At 39.7% G+C, this 17,223-nt stretch overlaps 1 protein-coding gene across 1 annotated transcript in view; it reads right to left on the bottom strand.

Moving 5' to 3' along the window:
- Positions 1-17,223, bottom strand: part of NPAS3 (neuronal PAS domain protein 3) — an 816,434-nt gene that overhangs the window by 658,553 nt on the left and 140,658 nt on the right. The window lies entirely within an intron of this gene.

Here is a 17,223-nt window from a genome sequence, read left to right as displayed (position 1 = left end):
TGCACCCCCAAATCTGAGATCTACTAACTCTAATAAAAACACTGCCCTCAAAAAAAAAAAAAAGTTTCACCTATAAATAATCATGACTTTTATCTATTCTTTAACCATAAATTGTAGAGACATTGAGAGAAGAAGTGTAGGCTATTTCTGCCCTGGTTGACAAAAAGTGAAAGAGGAAAAAGGAGTCAACTGAAAAAAATGTCAAGGAAAACTCTGATATTAAATACTTTGTAGTTTCCATTTGCTTCTGGTGGTATGTACTAAATAAAACTAATTATATTCAGCTATTTGATAATGGCAATGGAAGTGTTAATTATGATTTTAGTAAATAAGATATGCAAATTTGTATTAAATAAGAAAGTTCCAATTTCAATAGCATTTTGTCTTCTCTCAGAAACCTATGGCCTTTCACAGGTAGATTTCCACATTGTCATCTAAGGAAGGTGCCAGTCTTCAAAAAGCGCTTGATTTTGCAAAACACAGATTTGGCTACAATCAAATCTCTATGAACATAACATGGTAATTTAAAGAAACACCATTAAACTCTTTGCCTCCTATAGACAGCTCTTGACATTCCAGTTATTATGAACTTCTCAACAATAAGGCTGTTTCTCTGTCACTATCAGAGTTTCTTACTTAGAAATAGCAAGTGACTCCCCTTCAGTAGAAGTGGAGTCCTGAGGTATGCTTCTCATAAGTCTACACGTACAGCAATAGCTCTACACTATGTTTTTGACAGTGACCCTCTTAGACTAATCAAAATCCCCTCTGGCTTTGAACTCCCTTTGTCTCCACATCACCATACAAAAATGCCTTAATACTCATGTATATCATTATATATTTGTTATATAAATTAGCAATGTATATAATTATAAAGAGCATGATCTGTGATTTTATATTATGAAGCGATGTCCTATTAACACTTTCTAAAAAATGGTATTTATTAAATATTTTGGCAACAGACAGTATACCAAAATACCACTTCCTCTTCTTCTGGGAATATTGTTGGACTACATGTTCCACATCCCTTTGCAATCTAATGTGGCCATCTGATGGAATCCTAGCCAACAGAATATGAGCAGAAGTGATCGTGGGCTACTCTAGGCCTGGCCCATCATTAGCTTCCCTGGGTGATGCTCCTTGCTCTCCTCTGCCTTCTAGGTAACTGGGTAACAATGCCCAGAGTGATTCTGGAAGCCTGGCATAGTAGCTTCTGTAAGCATGGGTCTCCAAAGTGACCGAGAGAAGCAGTAACTTCCTATTCACCAGTTACGTGCATGCTGGAAAACTTTTAAATAATAACGCTATTAAAATTTTAGTTGTGAAAGCAGTTAGCATGGCCCTCATATAATATTTATCTTAGTAATGTAAGTTATTTTAAAGGCAGACATTCATGAACAGCTCATCAGCTAAAGCTGGGGAGAAGTTATACATGCATACACATTTTTATATCTATGTATCTATAATACCTATAGGCATGTTTGTGCATTTATGTTTACTTATTTCAGAAGTTACTTACATTTGATTCAAATTTGATCTACAACACACGTTCATCTTGGGATGTTCTTGAGAAATTATGCAAATTACTACACAGTACTCCAGACAAGGGCTAGCTCTTGTAAAATGAATAGAAGGTTACTTCATAGAAAACACAAAGCAGCATATATACTGTTTTACTCCCTAATTATCAGCTCCATAGGTATGGAGATAGTGCAGCAAAGCACTGAGCCGCAACACCTTTTGTGACTCAACTGGAAAGCTACTCTTACCGAACAGAGTGGTGTTTTGAGTGATTTCCTTTAAAAAAAAACTGGCTTAAAGTCAACCCAGTGGCTTACAAAGGATTTTAAACCTGGCCTTTTTTTTTTTTTTAAGGGAAATGGCAATTTGGTTGAGGATCCTGTTTATTCCAAATAATAGGTACTGAAACATGACCGTTCAAGTATGTGAGGCAGACTTTGGAGTCTACTAAAATATAGACATTCTTTTACTAGAAGAGACATTTTCAAGACTATGAAATCAACTTTAACTTAGAAGTCAAGGAGCTAGCAGGGAAATTTCTCCATTACAGTAAGTTAGACTAAATCATCGAACACATGCACATCACCTTTACGACATTTTCCATGTCTGTCTTAATTACAAGCTGCTACTCAGAAAACCTCAGACAAACTAGTCCAAGTTTCTACCAAGACAAATCTCGGTAGACTGTGTGTAATTTGACCAGAATACAGTGACGACAACCTTATAGAAAACTTTGAAAGCAACTCCTTGTTTTCATATTCCAGTAATTCATATGCTTGATTCTTAAATAGCACGCATTTCTTAGGGACTTTGTTTACTCAATAACTCTACCTTAGTCAAGACATTACACCTTACAGGGCTCACACGGTGCCTTTTGCAACGACGTGGCTTCATCCTCCCAAAGAAGCTGGTGGTCCATCACAATCTCAGACTCAGGAGAGGGGTCGTACAACCTCAGCATTACATGTCCACCTTCTCAACCTTTAAACACACCCATAGTCGGAAGCACTCAACGGAAGTAGGACAGGACTGTATATGTGATCTTTACTGCTCCATTGGCAAAGCTCTGGGAAAGGTAATTTGAACTCCCTACACTGACATCCTTACCAATTCTTCTTTCCTTAAACATTTGAAACCTGGCTTCTGATACTTTCACTGTGTTTAAATGTTTTCCCCCACAAAGTCAAAAATAACCCTCCAAAGATCAAAAGCCAACAGCCTTTTCTCAGTTCACGGTCTTCAGGGCCTTCCTCTGATCCCTTTACAATAGTATTGTCCTTAATATACCCAAAGCACTCTGGACCAAGACTGGACCATGGTAAGTTCTCAGTCACATAGTAATGTCACTACCATTTCCCCTCAAAATTCTCCTCTCTCATGTCTTCCTTGTAATGGGAATCTTATTCTCTTCCAGCCCTCATTAGTTTGTTATGATCATGAGCTCCTTCTCTTCCTATCTTCTAAAGTCAACTTTTCCATAGCCTGTTTCCTCAGACCTCTTTTCATTTTACTACAAATGTTTGCATCTTTTAGTCATAGCCTTGTCACCTCGCCTAACACACACAGTCTCTACATGTTGCACAGTCTATCGATGAGACCTCTTTCACAGAAGCTCCTTCCTTCGTCTCCTGACTTGTTATCCTGCTTGGCTTGCTCTTGGATGGTTGTAAACGTCAAACTGGATCTGGCCAATAAGTAGAATTTAACAAAGCCCACGGATAAGGTAAAGCCAAAATGTGCCAGCTAAAACTTTTTTACTGCAACCTAAGTAAATGTAAGGCTCGGACAGAGAAGGCATTTCTCATTTGCTGATTGCATTTCCCAGACATTACTGATGACTCTTGTAAGAGGTACCCTTTCACTAACCCACAAAGTTTGTCAAACAGCCCAGTCTTCCGTAAAGCAGTAACCTTACCACCATGGTAGTGTCTCACAGATTCTCAGTAGCATAGCATCGTGCTGCTCGAATTCAGGTGTGTTTGATCTCAAATGTCTCCCTGCATATGAAGCCCAGGAAACAGAAGAAATGTGCTGAATAGCATTAAAAAGCCAGGAATTGTGCAAGCCTTCAACAGTATTTTTTTTTTAAATGATTCAGAGTAAGTTCAAACTAACCCTTCTGTGTTGGGAAACCTGTACATTAATAATGGAGTATTAATGTAATAATGGAATATTGCTCCTGGGGATATAAATTATAAAGTGAGTTGGTTTGCTTTGTGAATTACTATAGCAAATTCAATCTAAGATGACAATAGGACCATTCCGAAATAATTCTAACATTTCTTTTTAAGAGCCAGGATTCTTAATAAAGCAACTGTGCCAATAGGCTATTGTTACCAGCTTCAAAACCATCCTTCCCTGCTCTGCCTTGTGCTGCTGGGGCTGGCAAACCCCATTTGTGCCTGGCCAGATGCTGTTAAGGCAGTGCCATGGGGACACGGGAAGGAGGCCGCGAGGCTGAACGAGGAAGCCAGGACCTCCTCTCTGTGTGTTTCCCAGCTGGTTCTGTCAGTGTCACCCCAACAGTGGCAGTTCCCTCAGCTGAACAGCTTACCACTTTCCTAACACTTGCTGGAAACTTCTCATTGCCTGCCTCCTCGGACACACCAGCACAAGCTGGTCAGCATCCCCTCTCCAGAGCTCTGATTTCAGGGGTCTCTCCTCTGAGTTTCTAAGTCTTACTAATTCCAGCCTCTTCTCTTGTCTCCCCCAGTCCTGATGGTAGTACTCGCCTCCCACAATTGTTCTCTACATGAAAGATCAGTGTTCTCACTTTACCCTAGAGTTCAGAACATGAGATCTTGTTAAAAAAAAAATTTTTATATAAATTTTTCTCTGTTCAAAGAGCTGCGGTTGTTACCATCTCCAGGATGGATCTACTGATATAGTTGAGTATATAGCACATTCCCTTTAAACTTGGAATTTCCAAAGTATGTTCTATTGATGACTAAGCCTGAAAAATGTTTTAAAAATTTAGAAGGCTTTTGTGTTGAAAAAGGTTACGGAAACAGTGCATCGCAACTCTCCCATGGTCTACTATGTAATTTAGCAATGAGCAAATCAAATGCCTTAAGAATTTGTACTATAAGACAGCTTTAACTCCACATTCTCCAAACTTCTTTCAACCTGGAAACCTTCTTTTAAATAATTCTTATGAACACCGTAGAACTTGAGTTCAGTAGAACACCCATTGGCAAATGTTAGTCTGGGTTACTCACTGTTCAATTTATAATCCAATCCAATCATATTATATAGGCAGATCATAAAACTTGAGTCCTCCATAAAAATGTGTAGGCTAAGTATGCAAATTAAGATATATTAAGCAAGATTATATATGTGTATACATATGTCTACATACACATGTAAATAACAGATTTGTTTAATCATTTAATATCCAATTTATTTAAGTCTTAAAGGGACTTCTTTAAACAGAACTCCTCAGTCAACATAATATATTATAACCCTATTAGCAAAACACTACTACTGGAAGCTCTTAACCCAGGAAACAGAAATAGTCTTCAAGAACTGGTGTTCGAGTTTTATTTACGTAAAGCAACTTGTATTAGTAACTTAAAATTGACATCTGAATTCTAGACAAAAGGTTATGAGTACATGACTATATAAATGGAACAGTGAGAGATCTGTATACTCCCATAAACGGCATTGCTGCACAATGCTAAGGTCCATGCCAGTTTACTCTGTCCTCAATGAACTCTCTGGAACAGAATCAACTTGGTCATTACACTCTCACCACAAGCAGCCCCAAACGGCTCAAACATAAATAATCATGCAGGACTGAATATATACTGGGAAAGTTAAGTGATTTTTGTAATATATAAGGCCATATTGTTTCAAAAAAAATAAAAACACTAGAGTCTCATTGTAATATCTCCTGGTATGCTCATACCTGGATAGTCTGCAGATTTCTTTCCATAAATGTAATCCCCAGAGCCGTAGGAATATAATAAAGCTTTTTAAAGAATAACTGCTAGGGGATATGCACTGAGTTAGGGTTATACACCAAACAAATCGTTACTGCATCAAAAGAAATCGACAAAAGCCTTACACGCTTATGAGTATCACCCCCATTTTACAGATGAGAAAACTGAGTTTCAAAGGTTTATGAACTTTCTTCTAATTACACCACTTCTATTTGCTTGAGTTGGAAATTAAAACTTTATTCTAACCTCATGCTCATTTAGAAAGTACCTCTTCTGTGACACAATCCTGAATTCATATGGGTCTTTGAAACAGCAAATGACTGCGGTAATATAGAGATGTTCCACTGCATTTCAAGATTGGTTCAGGCAATGTGTTTCTTTATTATTCCTAGGAATAGTTTATTGGACTTTGTAATAAATCAAATCAAGACTGTAAAGAAAACAAGATAAAACAAAATCCTCTTCGCAAACACGTAAGAAAACAGTATAAGTTTTACTCTAACTTGATCTTTGTTAGATGCGATCACATAAAATACTCCACCAATAGATATGACAAATGCACTTTATATTTCAATGTGTCAAACCATTTCAATGCTCTGAAACGATGTTGAAGCTGGCAGGCAAGCAGACTATATTAAATTTTTCTCTGGAATCGACTTCAATTCTAGGCTGAATTATTGGAATTTTAGTGACCCTAAAAAAGGCTGTCAGAAATGATATTCAACACAGAGTTTTCAAATCTAATGCTCTATTACACATAAAATAATATCGTTTCAATATAAACAAACCAGTCAAAAACAACATTCTATTTGTTCTTGTAATTTTGCACACATTTTGATATTGATTTGTCACAGCAGATTCTTAAATGTATTTGCTTCTTAAGAAAAAACTCACAGGCTACACTGTATAATTCAATAGTCTGTCTGGATATGGTGCAGTTATCGTGTTTGCCCAAAATGTTTCTCTTGTTTTTAAAACACATCAGCACAATAAGCAGGTGGCCAACTGCTATTAGCAGGCCTGGATTTCTCAAAACTACTTTTTGTTTTGTTGTGTTCTTTTGTTTTGCACGTCAAGTAAAATAGTCTTAAGTGATTTCCAGCAACGCACAGCCAGTTGCACTGAGAGTCCAATTAGCCACCAGTGAAGGAGGAGATGGCTGGTGTCCCTTCTCTAGCTCTGGAAGGAAAACAGGCATCTTTCACTGCATTGAAATCTGGAAGATAGAGATTTACGAAGCAATTCAATCTTGAATTTATTTTCAGAATTAAAAGCATGTTGCTGCTTTTTTTTTTTAAAGTAAATTCTAGCCCCAACGTGGGACTCAAACGCACAACCCCAAGATCAAGAGTCACATGCTCTCCCGACGAAGCCACTTAGGTGCCCCTAAGCACGAAGAGCATGTGGTGCATTCACCTGCGTGATCGCCACTGCCCCCAGTGCTCACGACTTGCCATGTACCAGTATCATGTACCTGGCAAAAGAAAGGTTAAATCTCAAGAAGTGTTGATATAAGAAAAGTGGGAAATAAAATGGGAAGCCAGTTTGCTGTCCTATAAACACATCCTTTTAAACGTCTACTACTTGATAGAAAATACTTTTTTTTTCCATACTGCATGAAACCACAGCTGCCTACGTGCCTGGGTCATTGTTCAGCCTGGTGACAGCAGGGAAGGAACCAGAGAGATCCCATGGTAAGGAGCCCAGTTCAGAAGGAGACCCGTTTAAATGCACAGGTCCATCTTGGTAAATAGGGTGCAGCCTTTACCCTGCCTGGAGGCACCAGGGAAGTTGACTCTGCAACAGCCAACGTCACTCAAACTCAAGTGATAGCCCAGGGGCCCCCAACCCACCACCAAAGTTAGAACAAACCAATGCACACACACGTGCACGCACCCACACACTTTTATTTTCAGATGGATCATTTTAAGAGATTCATTTTATTCACAATATTAAGGGAGAGAGTCTATCTGGTTCAGTAATATCCAGAAATGAATTATTAGGAAGGGATATGGTATTCTTGGTTTTACATAATTTTATCGTGTGAACAGAGGCAAGTTGTTTAGACTTCCTGTGTTTCAGTCCTGAGGTAAGCAGACAATTTCTGCCTTCTCAAATTGTTTTCTGGAAATAAAATTACAGATCATACTTCTCTCATCCATGAATCCCTCTTTTTTTTTTTTTAATTCACTTTTGGAAGGCACCAAAGAGCCCATGTTTGCACAATCCAGAGAAAGTTAAGTTTATTCTCAAGTCAAAGGTTTTATGGCATCAAAAAATAATTTGTTGAGTGTTCCCCACACATATACAAAGATTTCCTGAAAATACTTTAGTTGATATGTGTAAAGTACAGAAAATGAATAATTTGGCACTTCACGCTCCTGAGCAAGCTAGGCGAGGAGAACTCTTCTTTAAATTCGAGTGCCTGGGGAAACAATCTAAGGGATTCTAGTCAGGAAAATGCCAGAACACCCATCTCTAAAAAGTTGCCACCGTTATGGGTTGTTAATTGTGTGCATGGTTAGATGCTCAGGTTGGTTTGCACACACAGTAAAAACAAATTTCATATTCAGCTCTGTCATCGCCTCTCATACAATAGTATCATTACCTTGTGCTCAAACTAACAGCTTCTCTCTTTAGAGCAGGTGTCCTGGAGTAGTCTGAGTCACCGTTACACTCCTAATTTTTCAGAAGGGTTAACCGTTTAATCAAAAGATTTGCTGACTTTGTTTTCCCCTTTTATCTATTTATTTTGACTGACAAAATATCTGATACCCAGCAATCCTGAAAATGTGACTGTCGTCTAGTTAGGATCAGCCTGGCTCCCACAGCGGGAACGAACTCGCATCGGTTTAGAAATGTGGATGTGAGCCGACAGCAGCATTGGGCAGCAGGTCAGGTATAAACAAAGACTTCTTCTCAACCATCGTCGTCATTTCAGGAGCTAGAGGTAAGGATAGACTTAACTCCCTTCAAAATATCCACTGGCTTTACAAATTAAGACTGTTTTTTCTTTTCTTACAAAAGAAATACCAAAACGTTACGAAGGGAAAGGAAAAGTCTATTTTGGATAATCGTGTTTGTGTATCAGTGTAAAGAAATGCCTTCAACAATAATTTGGGACTTTGATCATAGCAAGACTATGAAGAGGTCTTCATTCCAGGCTTCCTATCTCCAGGAACTGCTGCACTTAAAGAAAGCTCGTACCCACCACCTTCAACTGACTTTATTCCATGTAACAATTCTAGTACCACAGTCAATAGAATTGATATATCCTTGATATCCAGGTTCCAAGAGGAAGCAACCGACATTTCTCCCCATCTAATCTATTCTCTAATGGGCAAAATCCTTAAAGACAATAGTTAGGTAGACTAGCAAAGACTGATCAGTCTGACCCAGGGCATTACTAGACTATTTTCTTAACATTTGATTTTGTTGTTCCAGGAGTATATTTGAATCAAAATTTTCCCTAAATTATACATGTTCAACACCTATATATTCACTAACATAGCACCAGTTGCTCAACTGAAAAGGACTTGGGACTAATTAACACAAAGCTTGATTCTGCTATTTATCTGCATATTATCTAATATTGCCTGAGTCATTCTAACAAGGAGTAGTTTTTTTGCTGTGCCTTAGTCTACGTAATCTAGCTGAAAGAGTTAAAACCAGAGAGGAATGACCAAAAATAAGTAGCTGGATACACAGTTTAGAACATGGAGGGGAGGGGCGCCTGGGTGGCACAGCGGTTAAGCGTCTGCCTTCGGCTCAGGGCGTGATCCCGGTGTTATGGGATCGAGCCCCACATCAGGCTCCTCTGCTATGAGCCTGCTTCTTCCTCTCCCACTCCCCCTGCTTGTGTTCCCTCTCTCGCTGGCTGTCTCTATCTCTGTCAAATAAATAAAATCTTTAAAAAAAAAAAAAAAAAGAACATGGAGGGGAGCTCAGGACTGAACATGCTACTTTTCAAGTCATAAATGTGTGTAACAGAAAGGTCAGATTGTGTGAACCACACCACTCTAGTAGTTCCCTGCTTTATGTCCTCCCATATTGTTCTCATTGTTTTCTCATCCTTAAAATGGAGTAAGAATCATAATTCATGGGGTTTTTTTTTAGGATTTTATTTATTTATTTGACAGAGAGAGACACAGCAAGAGAGGGAACACAAGCAAGGGGAGTGGGAAAGGAAGAAGCAGGCTTCCTGCTGAGCAGAGAGCCTGATGCGGGGCTCGATCCCAGGACCCTGGGATCATGACCTGAGCCGAAGGCAGACGCTTAATGACTGAGCCACCTAGGTGCCTCAATTCCTGGGTTTTTTTAAAAAATAAAATTTAACACGCCTTGGGATAAAATGTATTAAGACTGTAGTGTCAGTTATATAGGTAATGTGATTATTTGCAATAATAATTAAACTACAGATTTTCATGTGAACATTTAACAATCATGACTATAATCCATTTTGTAGGATGTTATGATTGGTGGTTTTTAACCTTTCATTTCTTACACAAACAGATTACTCAAAGCAAATGCACACACACACTTCTCCAAGATACGCTGGATGCTTTCCCAGATCATAAACATCTTCTAGATGCATTCTAGGTTGGTTAGTCAAATCTCCCTTAAGCACCAGCAAGACCAACCCCCACTATCAATGCTTACATGTGCAGTGAATACGGATCTGCATCTTCATAAACCGAGCTGTGTCTACAAAGTCAAATAAACCAAACAAGAAAATGGGCACCATATTTTTAAAGAGCCATCCCAAGTGCAGAGCATACTCAATTGTCTGATAAATTGGTTAAAATTGGTGCCACTAGAATTGAGTCACTGAAGAGTTTATTTCTGTCACCATATTAACTGTGTCATGTAGCAATTGCACCTAATGAACTTAATGTGGCTTATGGCCATGCACTGCTTCCTCTCAGAAACAAAATCTAAATGTTCCTGAGTCTGGCCAACTGGTATCCAACACAATCTCAGTCGAAGCACACAGGCCGCTAACGTTCCATTCTGGCCTCCGTCTAATGTAGTTTTCTTTCCCGTTTTCTCGAAATGTAAGATGTTTGCACTAAAACGGTCAGCAGCTTTGAAAAATAAAAGAGCCACCGAAGAAATCGGGCTCCTTTTTGATCAGTTCGCTGCACAAAAATTTCTACAACTCACAACAATGTGGCCGAGGAGGAGTTTCAAATACAATTAATCACAAATGCAGTAACATAACGGACATTTACCCATATGAACAGAGATAGAATCATCCTCTGAAGGAGAAGGAGTAAGGAAGGAAAACAGCTCAAGACAAAAAAAAAAAAAAAAAAAAAAAAAAAAATCACTCGGACACATCAATAAATTTTTAGAATGATACTAAAGCTATGCTGTAATGCTCTCCTCTATGGGGTTCTCAAGGACCTTGTTGTAAGTGAAAGTGTTAGAACAAGGTCCTTCTGATATTTACAGACATGAACTCACCGTACACGGAGATGCAATGTTCAACATTACAGTGAGTCTGCAATGCAGCTGGAGAGTCATATCGATTTTTTATACTGTTCTATAGTTTTGCCTTTTTCATTTTATATTTCTTAAGGGCAGATTCCGTAAGGTTTTAGGGGGTAGACGTGAGCCCTTCTGATCAGCATTATATTTAAATTTTGGAGATTCTCCTACTCCCTTTCTTCACACAGAGTTCCCCCTCTTTTCCTTTTTGCCACACAGGAGCTATCTGCCCAATAGTGTTCTTGAGGCAGCCTACCCCTCACTGAGCTCCAAAGGCACAGTCTCTCTCAAATAAAGTCTAAATATGACAACGTTGTTATTCTCCCCCCTCCAAACACAGTTTCTGGACAAAAAAACCAAACTATCCTTCATTTCTGCCCACATGCGCTCGAACTTATCTCTAGATGATGCTATGCCAACGGTTACTGTCCTATCACTCTCCACACAGCCACGTCTCTGCTCTTCCATGACGGAGCAGGGCTGACCTCAAAATAAAACTTTAAAGTCTAAAGCTAAGGCAATTAAAACTTCACAGGGCGAATAAATCTCGCCAACTGCTCTTTAGCAATATCTTTCTCTACAACTGATCATCACTATAAATGGTATTTAGCACCTTTTCACCCAAGGACATGCAAGTTTGTGAAAGCCTAAACATACAGAACCAACTCAACTTTGCAATAATACCAGGGAGGTAAACCGGACACCGGAGTAACATAGACGAGCATGGTGTTAAAGGTGGACAGTAAGTCTGCAGAGCGCATGGCAGGGCTGTCCTGTCCATCACTCTCAGGGGACATCCTGACATAGCCCTGAAGAGGGCAAACAGTAGGCTCTGTGACTGCCAATGCTCCCAGGTAAGTAGTAGCAGCAGGAACTCTACTGAACTCTGGCCAGTCCCCAGAGGGAAACAGCACTAGCGATATGCATAGAAAACGAGCTCATTTTCTGGGGCCAACTGAGGAGCCTGAGAGTAAACCAGGCCAGAGGTATGACAGTGGAAGACTGTTCCATTTGTCATGGGGGCCCGATTTGGAGGACTGCTGAACCAGCGCATGAAGAAGTCACATCCTAGCCCAGCAGCTTACCTGAATTTTCACACATGGAACGTTCTTCACCAGCTGTTGGTGATTTTCTAACAGCAGAAATTTCTTAAAAGTGCGTCACTATTACCATATTGTTTAGAATGAAAGCATGTCCATTTTCCAATAACTACATGAAGTAGACACTGAATGCCTGCAGACTGCTAAGGTGAAATGTAATACTTTGCCATTCAACAATAGCTGTTTACGTGCATACAGAAAAATGGGAAAACGAAGCAATTACCTCAATAAATCAGATTTGGGGAGGAGAACCAGAACCATCCATGTAACTAAGTTTTCTTTGTTTTGATTTGAATCAGAGCTTATCTTGAGAAATGCTTTCACGCATACAGGCTCAAGAAGCAGCCGCCACCATAGGCCTTGCCTTCTTCCCCTTCTTCCCACATCCATTCCCCCTCCTCACTGTGCTGGCAGCAGGAGCTGTGTTACATGCTGCATCCTTCCTGTTTGGCTAGCCACAGGTCTTGGGGTGCTGTCTTCACTCTCTTTTTTTTTTTTTTTTTAAAGATTTTATTTATTTATTCGACAGAGATAGAGACAGCCAGCGAGAGAGGGAACACAGCAGGGGGAGTGGGAGAGGAAGAAGCAGGCTCATAGCGGAAGAGCCTGATGTGGGACTCGATCCCGGAACGCCGGGATCACGCCCTGAGCCGAAGGCAGACGCCCAACCGCTGTGCCACCCAGGCGCCCCTGTCTTCACTCTCTTTTAGACAGCACTCCAATAAAAATAACAAGAGCAGCTAACATTTATTGGGTCCTTACCATAGGTCAGGTATTTCACATGATTATTCATTTAGTCCTCTAAGCAGCCATATAAATTAGTTTCTCCTTTATCTCCATCTTACAAAGCATGGATTTTCCAAAGGTTAGGCGAAGTGTTCACAGCCACAAGCCTAACAGATCCGTGATCTGAACCCAGGCGTTCTAGTAAGTCCTAATGCTCAACCACTACTGTCTATGGTTCTATGTGGCAAGGTGGGCTCCCCCTGCCCTCTCCCTTCCCCCCCCCCTCATTCTCTGTTGCGAACACCACCCTCACTTGTGCACTGTGTTCTACCCCTACCTAATTGTTGTTTATTGTCATAATGGGAAACAACCACATGCGGAAACTATCCATAATAGCAGATGACCATATGGTGAATGGATTTGAAAAGAGGTGGGCAAAACTGGAGGAAGGGAAAACAAGAGGTTGATTCAGGCAAGAGACGACGGTGGCTGTGACAGATTATGGGAGCGGGAACAGAGAGCTGTGCGGATCTGACACGTGTTCAGGAGGCAGTATCACCCTGGTGTGGTGTCCGATTAAATATGGCAAAGAAAATGGAAATGGAAGCACTAAGAATAATGCCTCACTCTATGGCTTGTGAAACTGGGTCATTAGTCATGCCATACATTCCAAGAGAAAACAAGGTAAAGGAATGGGTTTTAGTGGAAGCTACAGAGTTCAGTTTAGGAGTCAAGGTCATTTGGGATTGTTGGACATCTGTGAACAACAGAATGTTGGAGGATTATGTCCGACAGGAGAGAGAATGGGGACAAGGACATAAATTTGGTCACATGAAGCATAATGACAGAAGTAGATGCTATTGGCCCAGATTTCAGAATATAACAGTCTAATCTTAAGGTACTTCTTCCACGAGAGCGTTGGTAGACTCAACCAGCAACACGTTTTCTGTACCTGATCAGTCCATCATCTTCCTCTGATGAGACCATTACTGCAGTGATTTCTAACAGTACATACAGGTTTAAAGATCCAATTTTTAGGGGCGCCTGGGTGGCACAGCAGTTAAGCGTCTGCCTTCAGCTCAGGGCGTGATCCCGGCGTTATGGGATCGAGCCCCACATCAGGCTCCTCCGCTGGGAGCCTGCTTCTTCCTCTCCCACTCCCCCTGCTTGTGTTCCCTCTCTCGCTGGCTGTCTCTATCTCTGTCGAATAAATAAATAAAATCTTTAAAAAAAAATCCAATTTTTAAAAACCTTTCAGAATACTTTTTCAATTGCTGTATGTATTATCAACAAACCCTTGTGCCACATTTTTCTCTTTAGGTTTTACTATTTTAAGTTTTTGTTGTTCATATGCTACTCTCTGAACATATTCTTTGTTTAAAATACACCTGTGCTCTCTCTTCCTCTAAATTATTTTTATTTGAGACATTAGGATTTATAGCTTCTCCTCTTTAATGAAACCTGCTAACCAAAAGGCCCAGTAACAAGTTAACATTTTCTCTTTGTAGAGGCCATTTTCCCACTGGAGAAGAAACTAACAAAGGCTTAAATTGGTGCACATTTAGAAATGCTCATGTATTAGCACTGCCCTGTGCCTCTGTGGGCATGTGCTTGCTTGCAGGTGTGTGTGCACCTGTGTGTGATGGCATGTGTGGTGACATCGATCTGGAGTCCAGCTATTTTAGAAAGAATTAGTCCCATGATTCTGAATACTCTCTAACTAGGAACACTGCATTACAATTTATTACCTTACTGATGACCCTTCAAATGTAATAAAGAATCCAGTAAATCAGAATAATTGATAATTCAGGGCTGTTTTAAGTTCAGCCTCCCATTATGTAATAATGTGGAAAAAGTATATCAAGGTAAACATTTACTTTCATATTAGAACCATATATTTCAGGACTTTGGAGGCACCCATTTATAATCAACAGGAGAAACATACTGTAACCGGAGACTAGAATTTAAGGCTGGTATTCTAGCATAATTAAAAATAAATTCCCACATTTATTATAACTGAATCTAATGGCTTATACTGTAAAATTTAGCTCAGGGGACGACAAGCATTAAGCCTAATTTATGTTCCAGAACTTTCACTAATTCAGACTGACTGTCTTCAAACTAACTTCATAAATATGAATTTTTCTCTAATTCTCAAATTAGTAGAATTATCTCTTTAAATATTGAATGAGAAAAATAAGTAATAGTTAACCGAAAGTTTCACTTTACCCCTTGCAATATAAATGTAGCTACAATTGTCTAAGTAGGTTTTTCTATTATGAATAAAACAATAGATGCCATTACGTATCACAAACCTTAAGAAATGACTCTGTAGATATCAATTATTTACATAGCTCAGAATGCTTCTTTTTTGCTAGGTAAAATTAAGTCTTAAAATAGTCATGACTAAAATTTCTAAGAATGGCTCAATTAATTAATGGGTCAGCAAAAAGCCTCTCTACTGCATACTTTGTATCATAAATTCCAGAAGAGAGAAAATTGGTGGTTCAAAGCTGATGTGAATATTCAACATAGGAAAACCTACCTTCCCAATATTAGTCTCAGTTCAGAATGTTTAAAATTGTCTAATCAGAAAGGACATGGGTGGTCAATTGTAAATAAGATTACTCCTTTGTTAACCCAGAGAAAAGAATCACTAAGAGCAATGACCACCCCAGACATGTCAAAGGGCGAAAAAAAAAAAAAAAAAAAGGACTTAGGCCAGTTCTGTAATTTGTGGGGCTACATGTACTTGCCTCAAAAGATCTAGAAGTCCTTAAAAGAGTAAGTTACTCCCAAACCAAAACTTGTTCATTGTTTTTCTATAAAAGAAAACAAAATAGGGGAAAATGTAGGTTTTAGAAATCCAACCATTTCTTTAGTGGAATACTTCCCTTCACCCCACCACCCCAACCCCCAGTTTGGACTCTAGTAGTAACAAATACAAGAATCTAATAAGCCAAGTAAAGATATGGCCCCTGCTAGTGATCTTCCATATTCAAACAATGCAAAATAGGTTATTGTTAGATACTAGGTACATACGTAAGTACTTAATTTCAAAATATCAGTTCTTCCCATTTTGTTTTGTTGTTTTTTTGGGGGGGGGTGATACTTTCAACTATTACCTGGGTTAAACATCTTATATAACTTTATACATCCTTGTACTATACTTGTTCTTCTTACGGTATATTTCTTGAGCTAATTATAAATACTATTTAGTTACCATTTAAGTATTTTTCTCTTAGAGAAGAAAGTTTCTTTAAAACAAAGCACGTTTCAACTCGAAGTATCACCATTTCCTAGTGCCACTGCTTTCCACTCCAACTACATTTTCCATTATACATAATGTAGAATTTTAAAGCCAGGGTTCTGAAGCTAGGGTTCAGAGAGTCCATGGAATGGGTGTGCTAGTCCTTGAGTTCCCTGAAATACATGCAGAATTTCCCAGGTACATAGAAATGTGCGAAGGTGGTAATATGGAGCTGTCCACAGTTGCAACCAATTTTTAACAGTCTACGTCCTCAAATTTAGTACCAGATCAATTATGGTACTAAAACATTATGCAAATCACAATGCTTATTTATACCAGAGCGCTTGCCAAGGCTGAGTCATGGTGGGACCTAAGCAGAAAGAGGTGCCCTTGTTCACAAGCCAGCAGCACATGCCACGTGCTCAGAGGTGAGTGCATGGTCCAAGGCCTCCCTTGGGAGCCCTGCATTGCCCTGGGTAGAACTTGAGGATGAGGGAAGACTTGGACCTGGCCTTATCTGCCAGAGCTTTTGTATAAATTAGACAAGGTCCTCCAAGGTTCTTTCTTAGCTCCATGGGCGCACAGCTTGGCTACTGGAATGGGGAGCGAATTTCAGTTCCCCAAGGCCACCCTTAGCTGGGTACCTTTGCACAGCACACAAACTTCAGTTGGTTTTGGTCTCAGACAACTTAAAGAAGGAACGAAACTTCAGTTAACATCAGTTTTCACGTCCCATCACTCTTGAGGAAAAGGGGAGACTGCTGCAAACTTACTTGGCTTCATTGATTTTACCTCTAAATCAGTCTCAGTTTAGAGTTTTAACCCGTGTATACCGAATTATTAGAACAGACTTTTTTTTTTTTTAAGATTTTATTTATTTATTTGACAGAGAGACAGCCAGCGAGAGAGGGAACACGGCAGGGGAGTGGGAGAGGAAGAAGCAGGCTCCCAGTGGAGGAGCCCAATGTGGGACTCGATCCCGAACGCGGGGATCACGCCCTGAGCCGAAGGCAGACGCTTAACGACTGCACTATCCAGGTGCCCCTCCATCAGCATATTTTCTTTTTAATGATTTTTTATTATGTTAGTCACCATACAGTACATCCCCGGTTTCCGATGTAAGGCTCGATGATTCATTAGTTGCGTATAACAAGCAGTGCACCATGCAATACGTGCCCTCCTTACTACCCATCAC

The sequence above is a fragment of the Ursus arctos genome, unplaced genomic scaffold (assembly GCF_023065955.2).
Source record: "Ursus arctos isolate Adak ecotype North America unplaced genomic scaffold, UrsArc2.0 scaffold_37, whole genome shotgun sequence".
NCBI classification, from domain to species: Eukaryota; Metazoa; Chordata; class Mammalia; order Carnivora; family Ursidae; genus Ursus; species Ursus arctos.
This window is presented reverse-complemented; position numbering and strand designations above follow the sequence as displayed.